General features: G+C 41.4%; 1 long non-coding RNA gene across 1 annotated transcript in view; it reads left to right on the plus strand.

Moving 5' to 3' along the window:
- Positions 1 to 1473: 1473 nt before the first annotated feature.
- Positions 1474 to 14491, plus strand: part of LOC142034969 (uncharacterized) — a 31414-nt gene continuing 18396 nt past the window's right edge. The window contains exons 1-2 of the long non-coding RNA XR_012651781.1: positions 1474 to 1747; positions 4584 to 4766. This is a non-coding gene — a long non-coding RNA (uncharacterized LOC142034969). The remainder of the gene's footprint in view (positions 1748 to 4583; positions 4767 to 14491) is intronic.

Consider the following 14491-nt stretch of genomic DNA (forward strand, 5'->3'; position numbering starts at 1 on the left):
AATCAAAATTTTTCAACTGATGATAGTTTTTCCTTTGCTTAGTATACTTGTCCTGGGACACTTTGTAGGGTGCTCAGAAGAGGCCTGAGGAAGACACATGATTTGATTGCCTAGTTCATTTCCAAAACACTGTGTTGAAACTCTTAGCTCATTGCCTTGTTGCCCTTTGTAAGTGGATGTGATCTATTGATGGGAAGAGATGAATTGTCTCTACAACAGAGCGGACCTTTGTGAAAATGGATCCCCTTATAAATGGCCCAATCCTCTCCCTGAAAAACAGATGCCAGAAGCAGTTGTGGGACATTATGTTTCAGCTCTAGAGACTTCCACTACTAAGAATAAAGTAAAGGAGTCATTATTTATCTAAACAAGGCCTTTATGCTATGGTTCAGTGGCTGCTGGACAGCCGTGTGATCTGTCTTGTGTAATGCCCTCACCCCCTCCTTTCCCCATTTGGAGAAGAGAAAAAAGGACTTGTACTAGCTCAGAACATACTTACACATCTCACTGTCTATTGTGCTCAGTCGCTCTGTCTATTATGGTCCATTAGATAAACATGGTGTTGAGCAGCCACTCAGCTGCTGATATGTACGGCGGTGCTGATAACACGCTCTATGTTTAGAAGGGAAGCAGTGCGTCACAGACTGTGTGGGATATGTTTACATATACGTGCATGCTTTCTCCTCAACAGCAGAGAACTTCCATCACAAAGCCCCTCTCTCTGAGGAAACAGGCAGTTTTTTAAACGATAGTCTGATAGTCTTTTATCTTTTGTGATGGATTTTTTCATGCTGCTTCTCAAAATATCGCCTTGTATTTCTGTGTCTGAGGGTAAATGAAGTGAGATACAGACTCCTAATCTTTCCCCTCTCCTGTAAGAAATCATACTTTAAATACAGAAGGAAGGAAGCAGCTGGCTAAGTGTGCACTTTCCATGTGCTGCTGAGTCTGTCAAAGTTTCTGTGTATATGAGGCAGCTGACCTTTTTCAGAAGCCAAGTGGTCGAACAAGTTACATTTTACAAAAGCACCTGATCATATTTTTTCAAAAGTGACTTAGGCACTTCAGAGCCAAGATCTCTTTATTTGGTAACGGGGCTTGGGGCTTGGGCTTGGGGCTTATCTATTCAGGGAGACATACTGCTTTGCTGTGTTCGGTGTTGACCTCCAGATATGTACACAGCGCAACACAAAAGCTCCTCTTGTGCTTCTGAAAATGTCACCCAAAGCACACAGTGCTCTGAAAACTACGTTCTGTGGAGGGCTGGTCTGGGATCAGTGAGTGCAAACTTGCAAAGAGCAGACAGATTGGGGAGGGCTTGCCAGTGTGAAGGGGCAAATGGTCAGGAGCTACTTCCTCCTTGATTATACGAAGCAACAAACTGAGCACTGAGACTGTCCTTAAATTATCAGAAGTTGGGTGTTATTCTCATTCTGCACACAGGAGAGGATGGGGATTTTTCTTTGGGCCCAAGGTAACGGGCACTGCAGTGAGGCAGGAGCTCAGCATCACCATTCGCTGGCCAGTCTTTTATCGAGCAGATGTCACGATCAGACTATCACTGTGGAAACAATGATGGTGACCAACCTGAGGCGATCATGGCCTGTTTCTTGCCATGTGCTGGACAATCTGCACACAGGGTACATGTTAAGAAGTATGAAGGTTCTGCTGATTCCTCTGAGGCTTCATAAGCAATAACGAGGTTCTTTCTGAGACAGCCCAGCATGTGGTAATGCTCCAATACAAGGTAATAAAATAATGTGTCCATTAAGACATACCTTAGATAGTATACAAGTACTTATTTTAAAACACTCAAATTGCAGGCTGCTATGCTACACAGCAAAAAATACTTAGAATGTGATGGTTCATTACAACAGAATAAGTCCAGTGAATCGTTCATTCTTAATACTTTTTTTCCCTGTAATTGTGGTGTTATTAACCGAACAACAAAATAATTCAGCAAAACCTTTAAAAATTCCAAAGTTGCTCCCATGAACCCATGGAAAAGAGCTCAAATTTTCTTTCAAAATTTTCTTGGCAACACATGCTTATGATTTTTTAATTAGCATTCTAATGGAAGATGTACTAGTTACAATATTTTTGTTTCCAAAGTATTGGCAAACAAAACAACCCACGTAATGATTTTAATGTCTCCTTTATGATTAAAATATATTACACAAGAATTTATTGACTTGGAAAAACATTGGTAGTCTCAATATTTTCTCATGAAAATTTTAGCCTATATTTTGCATTAAAAGCCAGATACTTTAAAATTTTATAATATTCAAAGTTTCTAATGTCCACAGTTCTGTGGACTAATTATTTTACTTTTTCCCCTTTGAATCATTCTGAAACCTGGAAAAATTTTAATGCTATAAACAGATTCTACACTGCAGTTGTGTTTTCACAGCTTTATTTCTTCCTGAAGAGTGCTGAAGTTAGTTTCTTTACTTGAATTGTCCTATTGCAAGATTCCTTTTGTAGTGTCATGAGAAATCATTTTAATAGCATGCCTCCATTTCCAGTAAAAATTTTGGTCATGATTGCAGACTTCTAAAATCCATGCTTTTTACTTGGTCTTATTTCCTGATATTCATATTTTTTCTCTTCCTTTCATCTACTCTGCTTTCAGTGTCAAAGTATGTCATAGTTTTTCTGGTAAAGGATTAATTCAAGCTCCATAAAAATAAGAAACTACAACACAAATGCATAAATAGTGAAACTCAGTCCATGGTCTGAATGGCACAGCGTTTACACAGAAGCCCCAGAGAATGCAGGGCACATATCGGACATTTTTAGCTATCAGAAAAGTTCTGGTAGTTTCCCTTACTGTATTAGAAGTACCTTTGTTTGGACATTTGCACAAGTGAGTGAAGTTGAGCATGAAGGTGAGTTCTGTTACTTATTTAAAGAAAACATCTATATCTCTTTCTAAAACTATATATAATCTGTCTTTCTTACATATTCATTTTACTACTGTTGTGGTTTAACCCCATAACCACCTACAGTGAATCTGGCTTATAACTTATTTTCTTCTCGATGGGTTTTTTTCCATGTAAAAATTACATCAGTCACAGTGCAGGTGTGTGCATTAGGTGCCCTTCTGAGTGGGAAGCCGAAGAGAAATGAGAGCCAGAAGTTTCTTGCAACTCCTGGTGGTTATCTCAGCTTATCTCAGGTAGTACAGACACCAACCAGTGCACAAGAGCAGAGGCACTCACAGACTGCCAGCTCTGCTTTCTTCCCTGCTTGCAAATGATGTATGGCGGAGCCTCTGCCTCCTGTGGCCCACCCTGTGACCCCAGGAAGGCACAGTGGAGGCAGGGGTTCAGGAAGACAGGGGTTAGGTGGGTGTTCAGGTATGGGTCTGGGTGGGAGATAGCCCCTTCAGTGCCCTTGCTACGTATGTCTCATTGTGGAGGGCTGTAGGCTGGCTGGGCCAGGGAGGGAACCGACTCTGGGATGATCGGTTCCTGTGAGCATGCATCATGTAAGTTGTCCTGGGTTTTTTCCCAGGTTACAGATGTTACTGATATGCTCCTACTAGCTATAGAGAGTTTAAAGACAGAACTGGAGAAAGGAGAAAAGAATGAGGAAAGGACAGGAAATGTGAGAAAAGAGGATATCCTAGACTAAGCACTGAAATCTCACTTGGCCCTTCCTTCGGCAATATAGCCCATGTAGAATTTACATTCATGCTGGTCGATTTAGGCACACTGTTCAAGCTAGGGGGACCTGCTTCCAGATTCCATCAAATCACCAAAATATCTCCAACTAGGCACTTCTTTTGCTCTTATTGCCTGATTTCCATCCAATCTGATGTTTCTTTTATCTGATTCTGTCTTTTATAGCAGGAGTTGTTTTGTGTAGAATGCTCTTCCCAAGTGCAATTAGCATCAGTAGCTGTTTCTGACTCTGGCTTCTTCAGCTGACATCCCACAATGGTTATAAAGTTTACACAGGGAGAAAACGCAGTCACACATAAGAAATAACTCAAGTGTAATCCCCAGTGAATGTCAAGTTGCATAGGATGCCTATTCTCCTTGCATGCCTCTCTGGCAACAGTATATCACTCTGTAGTAATAGTATACAGTAAAGCTAAACTGAGTCATTCATGCACAGAAGTTCAGTCCTGACAGAAGCAAGTAATCTGAAGTGCTAGTGTACATATGCAATCAAAGAGTATAAATCTTGTTTCTCTGCTGTAATTTGAGTGGAGAAGAGTTCAGGTCTATACACAAATACATTCAGAGTATATGATTCTGTTTAGATACAGGTAAATCAGTAAAACAGTGTATAAGTTCTGATTTAGATATCAATGAAAGATTTATTCTGATCATTAGGCAGTGGCAGCTATTGGAATAATTTCTAATTTGGTTTTATTTTCACCTGATAGCATCTACTGCTTTTATACAGCACATATGCTTTAGGGCTGCCCAAAGTTAGCACTGTTCATCAAAATGGAATGAGGCTAGAGAGGGGAGTGGAGTGATGGGGTGCTGTAGTGGCAAAATACAAGTCAAAATAAAAAATGAAATATCTTCTATTCTACAAGTTTATAGGATGTTACATTGGCATTTCAGTTCCCGGCATCCAGTTCCCACCTTCCTGCACTCGTATGGACATGCACTCTCTTCACACCCTTTTCCTTGACCACGTCAAATGAAGATCAGCAACAAGAAGGAAGTATTTCTCTTTGATGCTGCAAAAGTCTACATGACCACCATGGAAAGCTGACCAGAACTAATATGGGATTGTCTGGAAAGGTCAGTAGTAACACCAGCAGCATTAAAAGCCTGGTCTATTTCAGTGATAAATGCAATACGCTGTTGATTAAATGCATATATAAAATGATAAATTGTTTTGATGATAACTATAGCTACAGCTGTTATAGTTCTGGGTTACTCTACTTATCTCCTATGTCTTTTTCCTGGTCTAAACTGTTCCTGTGTGCCAGTGGAGTCTATATTTTTAAGACCAAATGTTTGATGATGGTGGCTTTTCTCAAGATTAGTGCTTTCATGCAGTTTAAAAGCTATGTTGTGTACAAACATCTGCAGTTGGATATAGAGAGAGAATGTTGGAGATATTTGGGAGGAAAAAAATTATGTATTTATAATGGCCATTGAATTGCATTCTTCAGGCCAAAAAATCAGAATCTCAAGTGCATAGATTCATCTTCTGTGCACCTCCTGCTAGGTGAAAAGCACCATCTTGACTGCAGTGAATAGCTGTGTGCTCTGGTGTGGAGCAACCTCTGGTTCAAATTAAAGATTTCATGATTTGGCCACAGAGGAGTTTTTCTTGAATGAGGACTTTGAGATCTGATTAACAAAAGCCAATCATTAGTCAATACATTGTCATCTTTCATCAAATAATCTGTTTGACAAATCAGTTATTCTAGTATTCAATCAGCTTTTTAGGCTGTTTCTCAAATGTGTTACTTGACACAGAAAACATTTGTCAAACAAACATAGCTGATAAATTTCTGCAATATTCTCTCATGTCTTCGGCTGGCTTACAGTTTTGCCTTACAAATCTCCCTCCATTCCTTACAGTCCTGTCTTCCTCCCTGCACCCCCCCCCACCCCCCACCCCAACGCAGCAAGAGGAATAAATATTTTCCTTGTCATCACTTCGGTGTTCACTAAGTTTTGGAAGAGGAAATAAGCAGGAAGGGCAAAGATCAGAACTTTTTATCTTTCATTGCTGCAGTTTCTTCTAAAACCACCACAGTTTTAAACAGAAGTTTATTTATGACTTCAAGAATCATTGGAGATGCTGGTGGAAATGGAGAATCAATTTAAATCTATTATAGATTTGTAGTAACATACATGTCACAGTATTGTGATAGGATCACATGTTTGAAATGATAGGTTTACTACAGGCAAGAGACTCAGGGACATAAGCACATATCTGATTTTTGTGTGGGGATGGGGCAGGCAAAGGATGGGTTGGATGGCACCAGCTGTTCAAAGGAAGCCTGACAGGGGCTAAGGAAAGCAGTTCAATATTACAAAACAGAGCTCTGTTCCCTGAGGACTGCTTCTGCTGGAGAGCTCTGAAATATCCCCTGTAACTTTGGCAGGCTGAATTTTGAGGGAAGGTGTTCTCTGTGTGTGTCTGTGTGTGGGGAGGTGGTGATGGGGAGGGTGGTGAAAGTCTTTACAGTGGAGCTTTGTGAGTTCCTTATTCCTGCATGCTATCCTGACTTCCTAAGAAAGTCCCTATTTCTTAGCATTTTCCATCACTGGATTGACACATTTGTCATCACTGTGTATCTTTATCTTATAGAGCACACACAAAAGAGACCTTGACCTGTCCACTAGGAATCCTAATTTTAGTGAGAGTAGAAACTATCAGTGGTACTTTATCCAAAGTCTTTGTCTACATTGTCACAGCTGACTCCTTAGACAGACTGTCTGACACTAACCATTTCTGTTGGAATCTGAGGGTAGCAGGAGTTAGTATATATCCAAACCAAAAAAGACACGGGGCCAATTGCTATGCAGTGTGGATGCAGTCAAATCAAGCCACTTAGACTCAGTGAGTGGTCCTGTTTCATTTGGCAGTATAGTTGTACACCCACATTAACTTCTGAAGAACGTCTTTAAAGTGTAATAAAGAAATCTGCTTTCTTCACGTGCCTACATCCTTAGAAAAGGATCATCATCAGGAAGAAGAAACATGATCTTGTATTGGCTTACATATTTAGCTCAGCTTCCTGAGGAAATTAGCTTATCAAATCATGTTGTCTGTTCTGTCTGTCACTTTCCTTTTAGCTTCCTCCCAACAGCCCACACCTTTCATGCCCAGTAGGTGTGAAACCCATTCATCAGCTTAGGAAATGTTGGTAACAGAAGTGTGAAAGTAATTCAACCAGGATAGATGGCATGCAATGGCTAGGTAGAAACCATAATGAATGTTCTTGTGGGGACAAACTCTGCTAGAATTCAGTCCATTATCCATTCTGAGAGGGGGCATCTAAGTGGCCAGTCAATGTATGTGTACTGACTAGCTGATTAGTGCAGCATAGCTCTGAGCCAGACAAGCTGCATAATGCTTCATGTGCAGCAGGAGAAATGAGGAGAGCAGTATGTGCAAGATGATGTTTTGGGGAAATGGAAGGGACTGGAAGTATTAAAAGAGAGAATTAGGGACGCACAGACTTCAAGTTTCATTATGAAAGGAACAACATGTTCTTAAAGAAGCAAAAAGTTATGTGCTGTGCATCGTCCTGTTTATTGTTGCTGCTGTTGCATGCAGCCCTCCCACAGGAATGGTTGCTTGCAGGGTATATTTAGATTACAGCGATCAGATTCCACCACACTGCTCTACAGTACAGGTCAAAACCATGCTGCTTGTTTTCATTTTCAGCAGAAATGTTAAACATTTTGTGTGTGGATGCATAAACTCTTCCTTTTCAACTAAGGATATAAACAGTAATATCTCTTCCCAAGAGTTATTTTGGTCTTTGGTTGTTTTGGGTTGTTTTTTTTTTTTTGGTAAAACTAATTGTCCTCTAATTCAGTGTTACAAGCACTGACTTTTGTCATGGGATCAAAGCTATACTGCCTTGCACAATGGTGAGTGGAATAGCTCTGTACTGTCAATATTAACTCCAGCCTTGATTTCAGATGCCTCCCACCTGTGACAGATGCACTCACACTGCTCATCCCTCCCCCTTAACCAAACTAGCAGTAGTTTGGTACATGCTCCAAAGGAGGTAAAAGCCTGAGCTGTAGCCAGGCCAAGAACTCCTCTAGGAAACCCACAAAGGAACAGAGTGACACAGTGAGAACAAAGAAAGTTGTGGGTACAAGGAGTCTTGTGTATACCTCTCCCATTGTATGCAATTTTACTGTGAGCCAACTGCTTTGTCCCATAAATATGATAGCATAAGTGAGCCTTCTTTGAGCTCTCCCTGCTAGGCAGCGTGGCTGCATGGCGGTGATCTGCCCTTGGGCTGGAACGCCTCTCAAGGTTGCTCCTTGAAGCAACAAGATCTTTTACCACAACAGATTGTTGGATGAGCCCCATTTGATTTCTCCCTGGATGGCAACCTGACTGCATGCCAGGCCACTCTCCCCTTGAGCAGGAATGCCTCTCAATGTTGAGAAATATTAGTTGTTTAGCTTAAATAAGTAAGTTTTAAAATAGAATTAATCAGTTAGAGTTATAATGTCATGTGATTTAGTATGCTGTTTGCTTAGCTTTACTTACTTAGCATGAGTAGCTAGATTTGCTGAATTTGTACTGAAAGTGTACCTACTTAGTCAAAACAGAAGCCTCCAGAGCCAGTGTAAATCAGAAAATAAGGAGGTTTCAAGGCTACAACTATTAACAGCAGCTGCAACTCAACAAGATAACGGCCTGTCTGGAGACAGTGAAGGAATTCAATAAGGGGTCAGAAGATCTCAGACCAGAATCACTATTAGACCAAAGGGTGCGTGGAAGGCACATGGAGAGAGTGTGAAGAGTGCATGAGGGGCTGGTGAATAGTCTGTAAGGGTGTAATTGCCCAGGGATTTCTTTGTTCAGGTTGGTTCCTCCCCAGAGGCACCCAGCTTGAGCTGATCCTGCTGTTGTACCAGTCTATTAAATGATTTATTTTTATAAGATTTGATGCCTGAGACCCTGTTTCAGGAAACCTAGGGTTTGAACTTCAGAATGAAATAACACCAGATGCCTGGATGGGTGGTATGTGATTAATAGCATGCTAAACTTTGACATCCTCAGTGATATAAAGGATTGGTGGTGGACATACAATTCCATTAGCTGTAAACCATTGACCAAGTCTGGATGCAGCCACACCTAGACTCCTATCTGAGAAGGAGTTTAGAAAGCAAGGGGGTCCATTCTGAACGTCGTGACTCAATGGGAGGTTTTCCTTACCCTTTGTATCTCTTCCATTAGACATAAACCATTGCCCAAGTATGAGACCAGGATTGGACCCAGCTGCCCCTAAGCTCCATCAGGAGTTTAGAAAGCAAGGGGGTCCACTCTGAACCTCATGGCTCAACAGGAGAGTGTCCCTTACTTTTTCCATCTCTGGTCTCTGTGTAAATCATTTTAAATCAATTCTAACTTGATTTTCCTTTGTATGTTTCTGCCACGTAGTAAGTAATAGAGTGAACCTTGCCATCGAACCCTGTTAAGTCGCACTTTTACAAATTCATGTTAAAATCACTTTTGCTAATACCTTTAATGGTGATTCTTTAAATGATCTAAACCACTCCTAAATCAGGATCCATGACACCACCATTAAATGTCTTATGTGGTTTACAAATCCTGCTCATCTAATTGAGTCCTCAGATGGAGAAACTTGTAAGGGTCTACAGAGCCTGCCTCGTAATTAGCTTTGCTCAACAGCATGCTGGGACAAACCTCGTTGCAGGTTTTGACCATCAGGCAATATCAGATATTTACTGTGGTTGTTTCTTCCTTCATAAATTGCCCAGAAAGTTGGCTGCTCATGATAATAATCTCCTAAGACTTGCTTCCAAAATCCTGGCAGGGATATGTCTGTAGTTGACTAACATTTTCCTATAATCTTGTAGGAGGGCTCTGAAGACAAAATTTCTGTGGCTACTGCTTTGGGTGTTAAGGGGACTATCCTGGAAGTGGTTGGAAGGACTATTGTCTGATCTGGGGATCTCAGGCTCGTGTTGCTGGCAGAACACTGTGCCTCTGAGCAGGAAGGTCTCTGAGGACCGGTTCACCTCCCAAGCCTCATCCCAGAAGTGTAAGCATTAGAAATCCCTGTCTAACCATGTGTGTAGGACACTGGCAACCTAGACTGTCCAGAAGTTGTCAAGCAGCATGGTCTGGCCTGATTATTCCTGCAGAACAATCAACACACACATAACTGGTGTGGTTAAGTGTGTCTGCTGCATGCAGTGCCTGGCTTCTGGAGGCACATGTAGCTTCTTGTCAACACTGCACATTGGCATGGAAGAGGTGGGCTGGTTCTAGCAATCACTTCAAACTGCCATTGGTATCTTGCAGCTTGCAGCCTTTGCTACTTAAATAAGGGATGTCTTCCTGCTTAATTCCCTTGGGGAGTTTCTGAGCTTTGGTCTGTAACTGGAATTATTGCTAGTAGAGGCACTGCAGTTAGGGATGAGGGCAAATCCATCATGCAGCAATGACTCCAGGCAGTCTTGGAGAGTCTTGAGAAAGGGCCAGTGATTAAAGACCCATGGTAGCACACTGTGGGCTGCTGGTTGGATTTTCTCAAAGCCAGCTTGTGTATAGCAGCTCCACTGTGAACTGGGCTGAAACTCCTAGGCTAGTCACATACGCCAACACCTGCATCCAGAGGGTCACTTGGATCAGCAGAACACCATCTAGCCAATTGTGAGGCAGGCAGTGGTGAAAAAAGGCTGGAGCTCCATTAGCATGGAGTCGCACCAGCAGAGACATGCTGGCTTTTCTTCTTGCCTGGATTTGCTAGTTCTCTCTGCTCCCGTAGTCTTGTTTATAGGCTTTAATACACCCCAAATCTGTGCAATAGGTAGTATTCATCTTGTTTTGACTGTGGCCACCTAAAACCTAGGCATATAGTCTGAAATCCTGCAATCAATGAAGAGATTAATGCTTCCAGCATGTAACTCCCTCTGTGCACCTTAGGCACCTGCCCTGGCATGGGTTACCTCTACCACGCCAAATCCAGCTAAGTGAAAAAAATAAATCAATCCAGCTGAAGCTGATGAGTGTAAAACATCTGAAAGTGTTGGTGATGCTCTCTGCCACGGCCTGTGCTAGTGTCTGTAAAATGGCTGTGATGAGACATAATGATGAAAGTTATTTCTCCATGATCAATAGAAGTCTAGCCAAATACAGCACGATACTACTACTGTGTGTGGTGACTGAGGCGAATGCTGAATTCTTGGTCAGGAAAAGCAGCCCACACAGGATCAAGAAAGAGACTTTATATATTGAGGACCATCTGGTGGATGCTGTATCAGTGTTTTGAACTACAGTTCAGTCTTATACCACATTTCTGAGATGTAACATATGATTGGTAATTATTCAGGAGGGGAAATGTGAATACAGGCTGGCCTTACTTCACCAAATGCATTCCTGACTATAATGAACTGTCAGTGAGATTTTTTGTACGTGTAAATGTCCTCAGAGATTTCTAAAAAATTACTGTCTTTTGGTTACAGCCTAATCAAGTGTGGAGACTGTGTATGAAGTGAACATGTCTCCAGTTATGGAGGCCCACAGACCCAAAGTGTAGGATCCTTTTGTTGAAAATCCTTGGGGTGAGGTAGGCTTACACAAATAGAATGGGACTGGTGCAGGTGGGTGACTGTCAGCACAGAACAGTCAGTCTTTTGGCCAGGCATCCAGGGCCTAGCTGCATCCCCAGAAAATCATATTAAAGCTTCCCCTCCAAATGACCAGAAAGAAGGCTTAATTTTCTGTGACAAGCTGATCAATTGTTTGATTCTGGTAACAAGTAACCGCAAAAATCCCTGCTCTGGATAGCCCTGTCGTAGTTTTCAGGATGTCTCTCTTCCTTGGGTGATGTGAACTAGCATTAAAGGGCATCCTTAGGTGATCAGCACCAGGTTGTCTATTCTTTGACTTTGTTTGTAGTGTCTTGTGGAGGCCAGTCTTGACCTGTCTTGTTCCAGGTTGCTTTGGAGCCTACACTGAAACATTCGTGCAGAAGGGAATGGCAGACCATTTCCTAATGTGCACTGTCAAGAGTTCTGGTAGGGCCAACAGCTCCTGTTTGGATCCCAAAAGACAGAACTCCAGAAGAAGCAAAGCCACCAAACAGACAAAAGCAAAGCCATGAAATGGACAAACTTGGGCATTGTTTGTGCCAGCTTCTGGGTGCTGAAGGTCTAACTACTTAGAGCTGGTACAGGAGTCCATGTTCAGGAAAGGTTCAACTACAATGAGAAACAAAAATGGAAATACAGCCAAATCGGAAGCTCTGAAATCATGTTTAGAGAAAGCTAGTGACATCCAGAGTCCTCCTGAAGTTACAGAGCAGGAATGGCAGGACTAGACTAAATGGGGAAGTCCAGAGAAACTCTTGAATGGACCAGATGTTAATGAAGAAACATACCTGCATGGAAGCAGCCTGCCAGAAAAAAACTGGGTAAATGTTGTGCAAGATATTGTGAGTTTCGGCCAGAGCAGGGCTGTGCTTCACATTGCTACACCATTAAGTTGGAGACCTCAAGACAGATTTATGGTGCCATCAAACCACAGTCTTAGTTTTACTAACTACTCTGTCTTTTTAATGGTACTTAAGGGCTTTACTGCAGTTGGGCATTTTACTGTGTTTAGGCGTCGTTTTAACAACTGAGTTAGCTCTCATGATGCTGCCAATTGCAGTCAGTGTGCAGAGATTAAAGTCTTTTTTCAGCACTGTAACCTAGTAGACAGGGTTATATTTTGGTCTTTCAGAGTTTAGGAATGACTAGAGGCCATTATGTTGAACACAGATTCTCCCTGTATTTGCTGACATCCAGTTCATATGGTGTCAACTAACTTCATTTGTTAACAATTTTATTTAAACAAGCTGAAAAGCTTCTAAAGGAGCAAATCTTTAGAGGTTTTTTTCCAGCCTTGAATGACTCCCATGGAGGTAGTGAATTGGGAGGAGGAGACAAGGAGAAAAAAGAAAATGCAGGCAGATCCAACCTAAAATCAAAACTGTTGCTTCATGCTGGGAAAAACAACCAACTGTTCTCTTCTAACTATTCTTTTAAAATAGTTGAACATGTTTGAAAAGTAATAATGCAGCTTACTTGACTTTTAAAGCACAAGAATATTTCAATTTTAAAGGACAAAAACAAAATCTAAAATTCATGAAAGGCAGAGAGAAAACTTAGTTGCTGTTCCACAGCTTCCATGTTAACATAGGAGTGATATACCCTGCAGGAGACTGACTCAACTTTTTTATGAATCATCAACGATTTATTAGAAATCCCGATGTTGTTCCCCAAGAAAGAAGCATCTTTCATTAGGTGGTAGGAGGTGACATGATGGACTGATCTGTCGTGCTAGTCTCCCTCCTATCCCATTCTCTCTTCCCAAAATCTAATTATTATTATGCAGTATTGGGTAGGGAAGTGAGTCCTGGAAGCCAAAAAGTCCAAGGGATATTATTTGGCATGCTAGAATAATACTAGGGTTTGCTAAAATTGGGTGGGAAGAAGCATACCTTAGCTACTTTAAATAGGGCAGAAACATCCTAAATTTATCCTAAAAAAATGGTAGTGTAAGGTTACTATTTATTATTAGCCATGGCTGATTATTTCAGAGATAGCTCTGGCTTTATTTGGTGGTAAATCTGCTGTCACCAGCTATGCAGTGTGGCCACCCTTCTTGCCAGTAGTCAGCTTTGGGCAATGGATCAACTGAATGCCTTAAATTCTCTGTTGAACCTTGGCATTATTATGGAAGAAGTCTGCAGCCAATTCATGGGTTCCTGGTATAGCTCCAGCAGCTTAACAGATGGATCACTAGCAAGTCTCTTCTCAATTTCTCTGTTAAATATTCATGGAGCCAGCATGCGCATGGGCCCAAGCATGCCCCTGGAGGTGCCAGCAAGGGTCTCTGATCTGGGGAAGATGTCAAATTGGCTAGTGGAAGTCTGAGGGCAGAAATGTTTTCCGCAAGGATCCATCCTTCAGTGCAGAACATGGAGTGACAGCCATATGTGCAACTGTGTTGGTGAATATGTCTGCAGTGCATGCTTATACAATCTATTAATAGGCCGGTGGCATACCGAATGTTAATGTGGGGAAACAGGGAGTGAAAGACAATAAGGAAATGCCTTGGACTAAGTTGAAGCATCAACCAAAGTAAAAGTCTTCCTGTTAGCTTGCTGTGAAGTTGAAGGAAAAAAGTTAAGCTGCATTCCCCACCCCTCTTAGAATATACCACTCTTATTTTCAGAATGTGCTACTGAAAACATTGCTAAATGCAAGTTTGTACAGCCCTGCAGATTGCTTAGTGTTTTTAGATCCCAGTCAGGGCTAGAATGATGATTTCTTTGCTATTATTTAATACCATCATTGAAACAACAGCCAAATATGCCTCTGGAGTATGAGAATCCATATATGAGTATTGGGCTATCTTTCTGGGCAGTACTGTGTATCAGCATCTAGAATCCTTTTTTTTTTTTTTTTTTTTTAAACTCTGCAATATCTACAAAGCCTTAGGAGTGCTCTTTTAAAGTCTGCCTGTGGTGAAAAGGAGGTTGCAGTTTTCTTACTTTGACAAATTTCTGTTTCCACTGCTATACCAGAAATAGTTTATCATTATGTCTCATTAAAAACGTTGCAGAGAAGTAATTTGTGGTTGTTACAATGGACTGTACTGCACAGAGTATGGAGAATTAAAAAAAATCCTGAGCAAGAACATACTTATTCCCTCTTGAAAGATTTGCACCCAGTCCTTTGAAGTTACACAGTGCTGACAAGCTATTATGTAACCAGTATGCCTGATATAATCAATT

This window comes from Buteo buteo, chromosome 9, assembly GCF_964188355.1.
Source record: "Buteo buteo chromosome 9, bButBut1.hap1.1, whole genome shotgun sequence".
Taxonomy (NCBI): domain Eukaryota; kingdom Metazoa; phylum Chordata; class Aves; order Accipitriformes; family Accipitridae; genus Buteo; species Buteo buteo.